Source organism: Carassius carassius, chromosome 24, assembly GCF_963082965.1.
Source record: "Carassius carassius chromosome 24, fCarCar2.1, whole genome shotgun sequence".
NCBI lineage: Eukaryota > Metazoa > Chordata > Actinopteri > Cypriniformes > Cyprinidae > Carassius > Carassius carassius.
Window position 1 is genome coordinate 26,232,389 of NC_081778.1, and position 15,900 is coordinate 26,248,288.

Sequence of the window (15,900 nt, forward strand, 5' to 3'; positions counted from 1 at the left end):
TCTGTACGCTTCATTTAGAAGCCCACTTGAAACAAGTTCAATGCTTAAACATTTTTGACAGAATATAACATCTGAGACAAATGATAATCTGTTGTACCTTTGGTGAGTCCCAGGCAATTCCCCTCCTCGACTCTTAGCAGTCACTTAAAAAATTGAGAACATTCTCTATTGTTAGAAGGATTGTGACAATTAGCAGAGCTGTATGAAAATGCATACGTGCCTTATTCAAGACCACAGACATATTTGAATAGCATTGACATCAATGACAGTGTGAGGGACATAATTCTCACTTTGTTCTTTTTAATGATGCTATTAGTTACCACTTCTCTTCTTTGGTGTATTTTAGCATGTATTTTATTCAGCAATGACAGTGACATGAAAGACAGCTACTTTGCTAAACAGCTATTTTGAAATTTAATAATAATTTAAAATATCTGTGTTTTTACTGTATAGAGCTGACTTTTATGATCTGAAGTAGGGATGAATGAAGGGGATGTGCTTGCATGTAACCTTGATAACAGAATAGGGCCCTACTCCAAGCTGTGAAAAGGAAGAGCCACATTAGCTACTGTTTTTGTGCAAACTGATGTCCTCCATTTCCTTTTTATGTCAGTCTGAAATTCAACAGCACAGATAAAACTCCTGACAAGAGCTATAACAACAGCAACCTGAAGAAAAAACACCTCAAAGGTTGGGGGCAAAAGCAAGAACGGCTCGCTTTTTCTCTCGGAGGAACGGGCTAATTATAAAACCGCATGACTATGTGGGTTCAACAAAGCATCGGAGAGAGCCTGGAGTCGTGTACGGTTTGGTGTTCGTAGAATGTGGAAAGTCTTATTTTCCATTCACAAATGAGCTGTCTGTGCATCCTTGTATGCCTAAATACACTCAGCATGGCTGCATTGTTGCTGCGACATCCACAAACAAGCTTTTGTGTGACTCACTTGCTCCTCTCACACTTCTCAAGCAGACACGTGCTCTCTGCTCCTTTTTCATGGTGCCATCATCTCCTCTTTGCATCTGCAACAAAAAAGGAGCACCTGACTATTTTTAAACGCCATCAAAGAGGGATTTGTATGCTCTATGTGTTTTTATGTCCTGTATTTCTGTGTATATCCACATCTTCCCTTTATTATAATATTGTTTAAAAAGACAAAAAGAACGGAGTTCACAGTAAAGAGATGGCAGCAAAAAACAGAGCGCAAATAAATAAAGGAGGCCACTGCAATAAAAGCACACTAATGTAGGAGCACCATTAAGGTTTAACCTTGTACAATACAAACATAAAGCAGTAAATACAAATGCAGACATCTATCTGAGTTTTAATATTGCTGTGAAGCACAGTTAAAGTGGCGATGCCTGTAGAGATGAATGGAGTCTGATTAGATTTAACATCTCACAATGAGATTTTATGAATAACTCTTGGTTAAATGCTGTGGTTGAGGATATGGTTTAACACATAGCTGTAAAATCATTTTGAGTTACATTTGGGGTTAAAATAATGTAATTTTGAAGTTTAAGTAAGTTAAGGGGTAACTGATGAAGTTAAAATATTCCAACATCTAAAGCAATAACTGGCTAAAAAGACAGTTTAACTATAGGAAAAGAATAGTGAGAAGAAGCCGACATTATTTGCTCATTCTCATGTTGTTCCAAACCTGTATGCCATTTTTGAATGCATTAAATACCCTAAAAATTTAAATTTGCAGTGATCAAGCCACTATAATATAGATCCACAAAAATCATATATAAAACTTGTTTGCCACATTCCAATCTTCTGCAGTCATATAAAAGATTTGTAAGAGGAACTCTTCCAAATGTAAGTCAAAATGTAATAAAATTGTGCTGGGTATTTACACTACCATTCAAAAATTGGTGAGAAATTGATACTTTTACTCAGCAAGGATGTATTAAATTGATCAAAATGACAGTAAAGGCATTTAAAATGTTACAAAAAATATGCATTTTAAATAAATGCTGCACTTTAAAATTTTCTATTTATCAAACAATCTTGAAAATCCAGATTTCTGAAGGATGATTATAGAAAATTTTCTGGACTAATGATTATAGAAAATTCACCTTTGCCATCACAGGAATAAATAACATTTTAAACATATTTTTAAATATTACTGTTTTTACTTGTATTTTTTAACAAATAAATATAGTCTTGGTGAGCATAAGAGACATCTTGGTGAGCATAAGAGACATCTTCCCGGCCAACGCATGTCCTTGTTGGGGAAGTCGTGGCCTAATGGTTAGAGAGTCGGACTCGCAATTGAATGTTTGTGAGTTCGAGTCTTGGGCCGGCAGGAATTGTGGGTGGGGGGAGTGCATGTACAGTGCTCTCTCCACCCTCAATACCACGACTTAGGTGCACTTGAGCAAGGCACCGAACCCCCAACTGCTCCCTGGGCGCTGCAGCATAAATGGCTGCCCACTGCTCCGGGTGTGTGTTCACAGTGTGTGTGTGTGTGTGTGTGTGTGTGTGTGTGTGTTCACTGCTCTGTGTGTGTGCACTTCGGACGGGTTAAATGCAGAGCATGAATTCTGAGTATGGGTCACCATACTTGGCTGAATGTCTTTTCACTTTCATCTTTCAAAACAGTAAAATTATCTTATTACTCTTTTAATACTCTATACCAGTAAATCATACTACTACACCATCTAATTTCAAACTGCAATGTATATGCATTATGTATAAATCAATACAGAAACATCAGAGATATAAAAACATCATATGTTGTTGTATGAAAAAGGGCTGCAGGAAAGATTCAGTAGTATTTTCTTTTTTGGGTAAACTATTTCTGGATTTTGCGATTCTGCGTTCGCTGAATTTATCGCAAAATCAAGCAAAGCTCACAAATTACGTAATTGCCGAATATTTCCCACAGATTTTGGGCTTAGATTTTAGAGCTACATTAAGCCCAAAAGGACAGAGAAGGGAAAAAAAAATGTTCCATTTCATAAGAAAACCTGGTTTAAGCTGAATTAAAGTTGACTTCTCTCCCTGTTTGTCAGTCGGAGTCCTGATGAGGAAGTCTGGAAATAATCCAAATAAATCAACTCTAGCCTGTGGTCAGCTCACTGAATAAATCCATCCAAATTCATGCCAATGGAAAGTAAACAAACAATAACAATTCTTCCCCTTCTTTACGTCTCCCAGCACTGCAAAGCCATCTTCAACTGACTCCCGGCACCCAGCATCTTGCTTGACTGATGTTTCAGCGAAGTTCCATTAAGGCCAATAAGATTAAATGGCCAAGGACCTGTGAGAGTGTTAGTGGAAAAACACGGTAGTGAAGGACAGAGATATTAAAGCTTTGTCCTGGCACCTCACTCATCGTGAGTAATTATTCCCAAGGACTGCCATTATTTGGCCCTGAGGAAAAGAAAAACCTGGAGGCTAGTAGGCTAATCAGGCAACGTTTGTGGCTGAGAGCGTGTACCAGCAACAGGAAGACAAGTGCAGTCCTGGTGCTCAAGGAGAACATGTGGCCTTCACTGGGTCTGATTGCTCTGAGATTGCCATCTGACAGTTTGGACAGAGGGTTGAGGGGGGCTAGTGTCTCTGTGGTCTTAATGTGAAACATCAGCTGGCACTCAGAGCCAGGCTCGACCCACGCACACACGTGAATGCTGCTTGGCTTACTGTAGTTCACTTCATGTGGGGGTGTCTGTGACTAGACTACAGCTTGTTAGTCCAAAATTCCAAAGTTGCCTGTTGGTACTGGCCTCCAGCATGAGCCTCTGGCCTTCTCATTAGAGAAGAGAAGAGAATAGAAGAGAAGAGAAGAGAAGAGAAGAGAAGAGAAGAGAAGAGAAGAGAAGAGAAGAGAAGAGAAGAGAAGAGAAGAGAAGAGAAGAGAAGAGAAGAGACAAAACAGGTTAACAGAAATTAGAACAGTTAAGAACAGATAAGAAGAAAAAAAAGTTAAGACAAGATGACACACCAAGAAAGGAAGGAGTTAAAGATGAAGATGAAAAAATAACAGACATGAGGAAACAAGATGAAAAGAGCAGAGGAAATGTGATGTGATGAGATTAGACGAATGATAGAACACACTCTAGAAAAACTGTGCTAAATAGCACTAAAAGTGGTTTATTGGCTATACAATCTATATTTATATGTAAAAAGATGTGAAAATACAGGATGACAACAGATGAAGAGAAAAGATGACAAATTAAGACATGAGAGGAGAAGAGGAAAGACAAGAAAAGAGACATAACTTTAACATATCAAGACTGATGGGGCTATACAATAGGACAAAAGATGAGATTACATCAGAAGAGGAAAGAGTTTAGGTGGGAAGAGAAGAGGAGTAAAGACAATAGACAAAAGAAGAACTATCGAGATGAGAAGTCATGAGAAGACAGTGAGATCAGATGAGAAGAAAACAGGCACAAAGAGACAATAAGAAGGATAGGATATGAAACATGTGAAAAAAACATATATAGAAATTGAACAATACAACAACATGAGAGAAAAAACATGCAATATAAGAAAAAAAGAAGCAAGACCGTTAAGACAAGAGTCAAGAAGAACAGATGGGTCAAGACAAGAGGAGAAAAGATGAGACTGGATGGGATAGGCATCAAGAGACAAAAAAGGAACAGATGACACTGAGATAAGAAGAGTCAAGGTGAGATGGAACAAGAAAAGAATAAACAGAGAAATGAGACAATATTATGTCTATATCGATTAGCAAACGATAAGTTTCTATATTAATTTCTCTTCTGTTTTCATTGGGTCCTGGACTAATCCCTGTAAAATGATGCAGTCAGATGCTTCACCCAATAACCCTTTTGTAACCACTTAAGATTTATAAGAGAGAAAATACTGCTTAAAAAATTGGAAAATGGAAAATTAGAGGCAATGAGTTGGAGAAATGGAGTGTGTCTCATCACCGTGATCGCAGTTTGACCTACCAGGGATAAGAGTCGGGTCAAACATCTCAAGAAACACAGCTGGCAGTCCTTAAATGTGGATGAATCAGAACACTTGATGCTCTATCCTTTCAGCACTTTGCATTGCAATCTTATGATAAATCACGAAAATAGCCATTGATACCAGGTGTGCAAATATCTCTTGGCTGACTTTATGTACTCCAAGAATTTAAGGAGAATGCCAAAAGAGCTCTGAAAGTTTCTCACGGCATATGCTATATAACAGTTAATCTTCCACATTCAAACCATAAACACTTATAAGTTCTTGCTCACTCCTCCTGTCAACCTCTATAACCTCATCCCTGTATTCATCTTTATCTGCTATTGCTTCAGACGTCCTACCGAAATGGGATGAATCTTAAGTCAGGGGCTAGGAACGGCATCAGGGGCCCACACCAGTTGCTGGGAAATCAGAACGCAATTGTGCTTCATAGGTGAGAGGTACATGTGGTGAAGAGTGACAATAATGGCTGTGTAATCCCTTTATGAAAAGCAAATTGAACTTCATGCTTGAATACAGCTTTCAAAATTGCCCGAATTCAAGGCATCAAGTGCTGTGGGCGAACACGGGGAGGGGTCATTTATGACAAGCAATTTTAAGGCACAATGCCACAATGACCGCTCATCTGCAGAGACGTACGTGGTAGGCATAACTTTTTTAAGCTAGTCATTAAGGCTGACACCTAGAGACACAGAGTGAGGGGGAAAAGATTTCGGAATTATTAATTTATAACAGAGGGCCATCCAGGCCTTTTCATGTTTAATCGCTCGTTCTCTTAATAGGAATGTTTTATATTCCATTTTACATGACAGCATGTCATTGGGTAACAAAAGAAAACAACCAACCCTGGTGCTTGAACAACACCCTAAATGGGAAACCTGGGAAAATTTATCACATCTGGTGTATGGCTGATCTCTTCCATCACTGCCAGTAACAAGTTTCTCCGAGGGTCTCTAAATCCCATGTTAAAAGGCAGCTATTACACAGACATTAACTGCTTTGTTGGGCATGTTTGACCGTGTCAGAGTGTGTTAATGCAGGGCATATATCTTTAAGACACATAATTTCCAAGCTAAACATGACATTGTATGTCTAGCACCCAAGATCTCCTCAACAAAACACAAAATAGCTTCCATTCAGAAAGAGTGGGGATCAAATTGGACAAAACATGTCATGAATTTTTCAAAGAGTACCATATGACTGGAATGGGATTGCGTGTAGATGTAACGGTCACTGTCTCAGTGTCTTTGACAGTTAAAGACAAAAGCTTTCTATACTTCCTCCTCCCTGACATATAACCGCAGAATGACATGAGGCACCACCGTTTACCTTTACCAGTTGAGGAAGAAAGCATGTGTGATCTTTGTACTGATGGGTAATGACTCACAGAATGGTCTCTGAGGGATGTCACATGTCTTGTGTGTGGAGTTACAGACATTCACCCAACAGTTCCTGATGATTGGACAACATATGGAAGCTTTTTATACCTTAGGTGAGATCAGTGCAGTCACAGATAGCACCCTAATCTCTTGATTCAACAAAAAATGAAAAATATGTCATCATATGGTCACTTTCATGTTGTTCAAGCTTCAATGGAACAAAACAAATATGTTTTTTTCAGAATGTCCAGGTTATTCTCATTGCCTTTGTAAATGAAATAAAGATTGAAGCTTTTAAGATCCAAAAATGATGAAAAAAGTTTTTTGAAACCATGCATGTAATGGAATTGTCTGAGGAAAAGATAAAAGATAATAGCATTACTAAAAAAAATCCTTTCGCAGTATCTATCAAGTACAGTACCATTCGAATATGGGAATGAAGTGGACCATGGCTTTGAATTTGAATTTACATTTGCCTTAAAATGTGTCGCATCAAATTTGTTGTCAATAACGTGTGAGAAACAATTAGATGCCAACTTGTCACACTGCATAATGACACACCATATTTGAAACTCATTTGCAAAGAAACATTAGATTTTTTTATCCATTCATTTGATTTACAAAGTTATTTGTACACTGTGAACTATAATATAAATAAATATATTAATAAAAATCTAAGTTGGAAATAAGATTATTAGTAAACATACTTTACAAGAAAATACTAATTAAAATTTCAAGTTCAATTTATTGCATTATTTGCGATTTCCTTGTGATTATTCATGATATACTAGCAATTTCCTATTTGTATTATTCTTACAAACAAATCCTAAACAAATTTGTTTCAGTGCATGACTTCAGAAGACCCCCAATATATGGCAAATAAGTTGTATGGTCACTTTTATTCTTTTATTTAGTTATTTATTTTTGCTCCTGTCCTCATTAATTGTAGAAATATCTGAAATGTGAAAATCATATGTTTGGAAAGAAATAAGGATAAATGACCATTTTAAATTTTGCCTGTCCTTTAAGAGGGTTTGCACCTGACAATCTTGTTGTTTGTCTTTGTGACTGTGACTTCTATCTCTGCTGACCTTATTCTGATGCAGTGTACTTTCCATCTCTCTCTCTATCATTCTCCTGTCTTCCACAGTCCCCAAACCAGCTCCTGACATGTGACCTAAAGAAGACCACAGTACACCAATAAAAAAAAAATTATATGAGAAATCAGCAGACAGAGACAAACAGAAGTTGTAATAGACTTGTGTTTCTATACCTCAGCTCAACACAGAACTAAAATCACCATGCAAAGTTGCAGGTCCTTGATATCAAGGGGACACCAGCCTTCATGAACACTCTCCTGATGTGATGGGAGGGACAGACAGGAGAGAAGCTCAGGGCCACTTTCTTTGAGCTCCATTAAGCTCAGTGGCAAGTCATACCCTAATACCTGTTGTCACGATGGATTCACTGAAGTGAAAATGCTTTTCCAGGCCACCGGGTAAGACACACACACAGCACCCTCACTCACACGCTGTTATTCACTTACTTAAATTTATAAGCAGGTGATACTACGTGACAGGCATGCAATCTCCCTGAGTAACCACAACAACTCTGATGCTTGAAGACATGATACTGACAGCAGTGGCGTGTGCTGGACTTCTGGAATGAGGAGGTGAAGTCGCATACCTGGGTTTGGTTATTTTTGCTTTAATTTTATTTGATGTTTACACAGTTTCTGGCTTAAAGGGAAAATGGGACACAATTTACCCTACATATAGATAATCAAGAAGTAACTAATTATTTAGAATCAAGCAATATCACACAAGAGTGCTGATATCTGTGGACCCTTCTCACATTTATACTGTAGGTTGGGAACATAAACGTACAAAATAGCAGGTACATGGAAAGCCACAGTAAATATTTTTTTTATTATTAAAAATACAAGTTAAAGTGCAATAAGAATCATGTTTATGTGTGATATTCCTTTTATACAGCTCTTCAATAATTGAGTGATTACATTTTTGCTCAGCCAACATAATTACATCCAAAAATACACACACTCAAAAGACACAAAGATACACAATTTCTTATTATATAGTAGACAAAAACAGTATGTGAAAAGAGTAGCATGTCTATCGTATTCATAAAACAGTAGGCGAAAAGTATCTAAATGATTTTCTACTTCCAGCGAGATTTCAAAGTGGTAATCCGGACATGAGGCCACTTTTTCACCATATGAGTACTATATCGTGAAAGAACCTATCCAGAGAGTATACAATTATGGTGCAATGGTTTTGAACAAATCAAATGAGAAAACAATCCAATGATTCACTCATAAAGACTTGTTTTGATGCTGAATTAATCATTGCTTTTAAATGAATGGGTTGAGCAATGATTCAATGACTTGTTCGTTAATGAATTGATTCAGTAAATGATTTTTACTCACAGGCAGTGGTTTACCATTAATCAGAAACAAAATGGTCTGTGGTTGTTGTTTTTTTGTTGTTGTTTTTGCTAACTGAGACAAACATCGGAAGGCCATCCAATGCAGTAGTGTATACAATTTACCATAAACACCCAGTCCAGTGCATCATTCTCCTGAAAGCTCATACAAGTAAGACTGTTTCTATTCTACAGTGTTGGGGGTGATGTGGAACAAGCAGCATGCATTTGATAATCAGATTTGCTTTTTTAAAGGGATAGCTCACCAGAAATGAAAATTCTGTCTTCATTTACTGCAAACTTTCTTCGGTGGAACATAAAAGAAGATATTTTAAAAAATGTGGTAACCAAACAAATTCTGGCTCCAATTTACTTCTATGGTATGGAGAGAAGAAAACCATGGAAGTCAATGGGGAACAGAAAAAAAGATTTTTGTGTTTGTTCAGCAATAGAAATAAATAAATACAGGTTTGGATGACTAAAGTTTCAAATTTGGGTGAACTGTCCCTTTTTTTTTTTTTCTTCGTGTTGTGGCTTACTTTTTTTGACACCATGTCTATATACAGTATACTAGATGTGAAAACTGCAATACAACATCTAGTTTGCTCCCATTACAATCAAGAAATCTGATTATTTGTCGACAAACGGATCAGATCTGATGGTTTGTTTGTTTTTGTAATTTATTGCCTAATAGTCATTACCTGAACACTAAAGAAACGACTTAAATAATTAAAATAGAATAACGGTATTTTCCAAACCACTTGTCATAAAGTCCTGCAGAAAGGCTGGAGGCAGGGAAACACCCTGAACAGATGGATGTAACACTTCAATTAATGGTAATGTGCCTCAACACTATTAAATGGCCTACAAAAGAAAGCATCCACAAAGAAACTTTAAAACAGAAGCCTTGAAATGAATGAGAGGGAAAAGAACAGATAATGAAGTCAAGATAATTGGTTACAGAAACATTTCTCATCATCTCTTTCTTTGTATTTAGAAAGAGGCTCGACAGATCCCTCAGTTTGAGCTCAAGTGAATGTACGTTCAGATAAGCATGTGTAAAGTTAACTCATAACCTCTTAGATCTCAGATTATAGTCATATCCCAAAGCTCTCCAAGTCTCCAGCCAAGTGCTGTTATTGTTAACTAAATCTAAAACTATTAAAAAATTGTTTCTGGTAAATGAAAATAATAAAACTAAATACTAATATTAGATGAAAAACTTTGAAACTTAGAAATGTTGCCACAGCACCTAAGAAGTTTAAGTTAAAGGTAAATTGTGACGAGTGGGGCGGGGCCGAGGGACGTGGGAACAGGAGCGAGGCCGGTGGAGTGATTGGAGATGAGCGACACTCGCCGGTCTCGAGTCCCACAGAGGAGATGGAGGGATATAAAACTGGAGCGACGACAGTGACGGACGAGAGAGGACCAGGCCTGGACTTTATTTTGTGTTTTTGATTTTTATTTGTGCGCCTCAGTCGTCCGTGAGGGGCTGTTGCGCTGTTTTGTCTTTATTTTGATCATTAAAGTTTCCGTTGATTGTCCGCCGGTTCCCGCCTCCTTCTTCCCGATGATTAGGAAGGTTAATTCGTTACATATATTTATATTTATATATATATATATATATATATATATATCACAAAATCACATTACACAATGATTAAAATTGAAAAAAAAAAATAGAACCATTTCTAATCTTAAAAAAAAAAATATATATATATATATATATATATATATATATATATATATATATATATATATATATATATATATAATACTATAATACTAAAATAGCACTGCTCCAACCACATTCTCAACACTAAAAACCTCAGGCACTCAAACATCTCTAGACTTTAACAAACCGTCTCTCTTGATACCCTACACAGAACACAGCAGTGTGTCTGAGTCCCAAAAGATGCTCTACACCTCGCTGACAGAAGCAGTTCCAGTGTGGAAATAAAAAATTACAAAGATACTCCCAACGACTGCAACACACAAGCCCTATTGTTATTCTTAAAGCAATTTAATTCTCGCCAAAGAATTATGAAGAATGAATTGGCAATTTCATCTGGTGCATTTCCATAGAACATGTACTCGATACAGTGGAACAAGATAAACAAAAAAATGAACACCGTCTGATAATGGGGGAGCAGAGTAATAACCATTAGCCTGTTTTTAATGGGCCTTACTGAGACTCATACCAGAGAGAAAGAGACAAAAAAAAATGCACTAATGAACATGTTCTTCACAGTGCTTGAGACCCTGTGTCCTCTGTAGATGAAACGTTTTTTATATGTTTTTAGCTCTCACTACACACCCTTTGTTTCTCTGTGTGCCTCAGAGGTGTTTCATATGGCTCATGATGTTTGCGAACATTTTATTTCTCAGAAGTTGATCTTTTTTTAGCACAGGAGACAATGCTAATTATCAATTTATTTTTAATGTTTAAATTTACTTAAACATAGAAAACAATGAGACAATTGAGTATAGTCTTAAGATCCGTTTTAAGTGATATGATCACTTAGACCGTACTAAACAGATGTGTAAACATGGTCCAAAATATTTTTCACACATTCACAGGTATTATTATTAAGCCATTAAAATAATTTTAATGAAATGAAGCTGAATATACATATACATGTATGTATGTATGTATGTATGTATATTGGCAGCTAAAGAAAAGAAATAAGTGCAAGCTGAAATACTAAAATTACTAAATTATAATAAATGAAATAAATAAAAGCTATAAAATTACTTAAAATCTAATAAAAATTATAAAAGCTCACAACAAAATCTCTAAAACAAACTAAATATTAAATAAAAGGTAATTCAAAATACTATAATTTAATATAAATAATACTAAAATAACACTGATTTGAAGGTATTCAGTTTAAAAAATGATTGATTTTTCTTTTATGCCAAAAATCACTAGGATATCAAGTAAAGATCTTGTTCCATGAAGATATTTAGTAAATTTCCTACTGTAAATATATCAAAATATATTTTTTGATTGAGAAATATACATTGCTAAGAATTTATTTGGACAACTTGAAAGGCGATTTTTTCAGTATTTAGAATTTTTTTTTTCACCCTCAGATTCCAGATTTTCAAAGAGTTGTATCTCGGCCAAATATTGTCCTATACTAACAAACCATACATCGTTAGAAAGCTTGTTTATTCATCTTTCAGATGATGTATACATTTAGAAATTTACACTTACGACTGGTTTTGTGGTCCAAGGTCACAAATGCCTTTTTATGAATCCGAAGACAGGTTTATCTCAAAAAGAGATTTGCTTCTTATTTCATCTCATCTCGATCTAGGAAAAACTACTTAGAAAAAAAAAAAAAGACTTGTGATTTCCCTTCTGGTCAGTGTTCATTGCAATATTGCCATACAAACAAGAGAGTCTGTTCAGATGAAAAGTCTAAAGCCTTCTTTATGATTTCTTTTGATCTTTTATTTGAGAAAAAGATTTTGATCTTTTGATTTTACTTTTCATGGCCTCTTTTTATGTTTTCTTTATTAATTTTTTTGTGGGTCTGGTGTGGGCCTGAGAGGAGGGGGTGTGTGTTTTTGTTTGTTTGCATGCATCTGTCTGGGACAGTAATGAGCGCCTCATATGAATAATTATTTTTAATCAATAGTTTTGCTTCATTTATATTGTATGATTTTTTGATTAAAAAAGTAATAATAAATAAAAAAATAAAACTAAACAATGAAGCAGTCCTCTGTAATATGTACACTGATGTTGTCTCTGATGTAAATGTGTGTATATTGGTATTGGCTCGAAAATATGTGTGTATTACAGTCTCTGGTACAGTCTGTGAAAAGAAAAGAGGACAATAAACAATGAATCTGAATCTGAATTTGTGCTCTCCATTTAACCCATCCAAGTGCACACACACACACACACACAGCAGTGAGTAGTGAACACACACCCAGAACAGTGCGAATTTTACATGTGAATTCCCATGTTAACAAACTTTAAAGACTTCAAAACTTTCAAGTTTATAACTGACCAACTTCTAAAAACAAATTGTTTTATGTGAGCATCCCATGAACACTAGTCCTGCTCTTCACACATGCGCTAACCTTGCTTGTCTTTATTCGGACAGGAAAAACTGAAAAAATCTGTCCAGGAACGGCATCATGGGCCACTTAGTGGATATCCACTTTCCGTGAGGCAGATCCCCAAGTGGTTTTTCCCCAACACACACACTAATCTCATTATTACTGCAGCTATCATCCCCAAGATTTGGCTCATTTCTCTTCAAACTCTTAACTTGAAGGAAATCCCAGACTGCTTTGCTGGGCCCACCCCAAGCAGCAGAACTGGACTTGAAGGAGCTTAGAGAGGCAGAGAGGATTTCAACACATGAACACACACTGTATTCCCTGCAGCCATGAAGTGGCATCTCCCCACTCTGGGGATAATCTGCGGGAGAGATGCTAAATCAGCTTCCCTTCCATTGCCTCAGGACCACAGATCCTCTTGTGATGTCTATGCCTTAAACCGTGTTCATAAAGCACAATCAAGGGCTGGCACTGGAAGTCATGCAAGATATGGGCATTAGAACAGCAGGCCGTTTCCCAGAGTTCTCCAGTTCTTAAGACCAGTCATGTGATGCTAATACCAGTCAGTAGTCATGCTTCTGAACTTTAAACAGTTTTAGCAGCATTAATGCTCCATATTTCTGGAGCACTCACTCACTCAGCAGTAACTCGGAACTGCTTCATCACATTTGATCACTTTTCACCATTCTGTTTGGCGAATCCCACATAAATGTTCAAAACATCCTGTTTTGACACAACCTCATCACTTATCAGATTGAAATCAAAACATTATTCCTCTAAAAGCATGAAAATTGTTGCCCTTTTCACTAGTTTCAACCACCACTGCTGAGATTTTTCACTTAGTACAAATAGCATATTCTTTTTAGTTGCACTTTAAAGTGAATTGCACCTATTCCTCTTTGTACTATGTGCTATTTAGATGCTAGTTAAACTTTATAAAACACTCAAAAACACTTAGTAAAAATAGACGCTGCCAAAATCTTTCACATAAACATTAAAAAATGTAACACCAATTAAATGAGTACATTTTAAGTGAATGAAACAGGCTTTTCAAAAAGCAGGGCAACTCACAATCTACCACTTCTTCCTGTGAACTTTGACCCTGGAAGAACTCTTCCTCTACTTTTTATATTGTCAGAATACAAGTCTGAAACACAGGGACAAATTTTCCTTTAATTAATTAATTAATTTAAAATGTTGGCTTTGATGCTCATTAAATAATTAAACAAATAAAATAAAATGAAAACCTTCAAATTCAAAAATGTATAACAAAATGCATTTTGCAAAAAAAAAAAAAAAACATATTTCCAATCCTAAAATACATAATGGGTGAATAAAAAATATAATTATATATATATATAAATATATATGATATATAAATCAATATAAATTGTTTTGACAATATAAATACATTTTGACATTTTAGATATTTAAATCATATTTAAAAATATATATTTATGTAAATATGTAGTAAAATGTATATTAACACTGTCAAATTGTTGGGGATAGGTTTAATACCTCTAGAGTAATTTTGATCTGATTTCTTGCTGAGTCTGTAAATGTGTGTGAAACAGGTTTAAAGGGGTATTCAGATGAGTGTAGGTTTACAGTTCAGTTCACTGTAATATTGCATGTTTTTTTATGTGTAACCATTGTTGTGCAGTATAGTGATAAACTGAATTGTTGATGATTTGATTATGGTTTGATTTAATGACAAAAAAATTGCTTTTTCGCCTCTTCTCATACATACAGTAAACAGCTGTCCTGCATGTGTGTGTGTGTGTGTGTGTGTGTGTGTGTCTGTGTAGGGAGCTGTTATAGACGCATACGAACAGACGATGTGTCAAACTCAGGACTTTTAAAAATACTTGAGTGACTGAGATCTGGCCAGCGAGCAGCTGTTCGCCCCATTTATATACCACATCCGTCCCACCTTAGCGATTATATATAACACATCTGCAGTGCCACTGAAAACTGCAGTCTCATCCAGTAATGAAGCTGATCGTCAGCACCAGTCACCCGAGGTGAGGAGTGATATTCCGCTCTATAGACACTTACCAAGGCAGCAGGTGCCACGTACATCGCCAAATTTGGAGCTTCGAGCTTTAGAAGCTGATTCTGATGTGGGAGATAATGGGTAAATCTAACTTTAGCCTGGGATTGAAAGCTGTGGCGATGTGTTTCACCTTGGTGCATGGACATAATGAGGGGAGTGGGGACAGAAGCAGGGGAGGGATAAACTCCAATTCTCTAATGGCATCTACTGAGAGAGAGAGAGAGAGAGAGAGAGAGAGAGAGAGGCAGATGTGTTTTCAGCAATGCTATAAAAAAATTGCAGTTGTATACATAGGTTAAAAAAAAGAAAAGAAAGACATATCTTAAAGCAGCAGAGGTGCATAATAAGTAGCCGCGGTCTTAGATTGCTATGGCTGCCAGTATGTGGCCAGCTTTAAAAATGTGACCTTGCCTGCTAAGTTGACAAAGGAAACTGAGGGTCCACACACACACACACACACACACAGCCTTTCAGTATTCATTATTCATGTGACCTCCTTCATTTTGGGCTTTCTATACACATTTTAAACACCACTGGATCTCATTTGGATGTTGGCAGTTGGTGAGGTAACATCTCTCTGAGCTGCATCTTTAATATTGTTTACTGTTTTGTTTAGTTATCCATCTCTCCACATTCTTCTCTCCCTCATGCCTCCAGTCTATTTCGTTTGAGGGGCTGAAGGCTGACGAGGCCTCTGGCGTCACACGGCAGATCCAGTGCGAGCTGCTAATCATGGATTCTCTTCTCTGATCTCAGTTGATGTACAGATAACACATAGGGTGCCCTTCAAAACATTATGAATCTAGCTAGTTACAATTTTTCGAAAACAATTTTATATTGTATACAACCTGCATCTAACCATTCAAAAGTTTGGATTTGGTCAAATGTTTTGGTAAGAAGTCTTTAATCATTTATTTGATCAAATATAGAGTAAAAACAGTGTTGTTGTGAAATAAATTTACAATTTAAAATAATTTATTTCTATTTTTTCAAGAATTCAA

At 36.3% G+C, this 15,900-nt stretch overlaps 1 protein-coding gene across 1 annotated transcript in view; it reads right to left on the reverse strand.

Moving 5' to 3' along the window:
* LOC132103298 (neural-cadherin-like) overlaps positions 1-13,970 on the reverse strand; it is a 180,534-nt gene extending 166,564 nt beyond the window's left edge. The window contains exon 1 of the mRNA XM_059508288.1: positions 13,915-13,970. The gene's annotated coding sequence lies outside the window, so the exon portion shown is untranslated. The remainder of the gene's footprint in view (positions 1-13,914) is intronic.
* Positions 13,971-15,900: the final 1,930 nt, after the last annotated feature.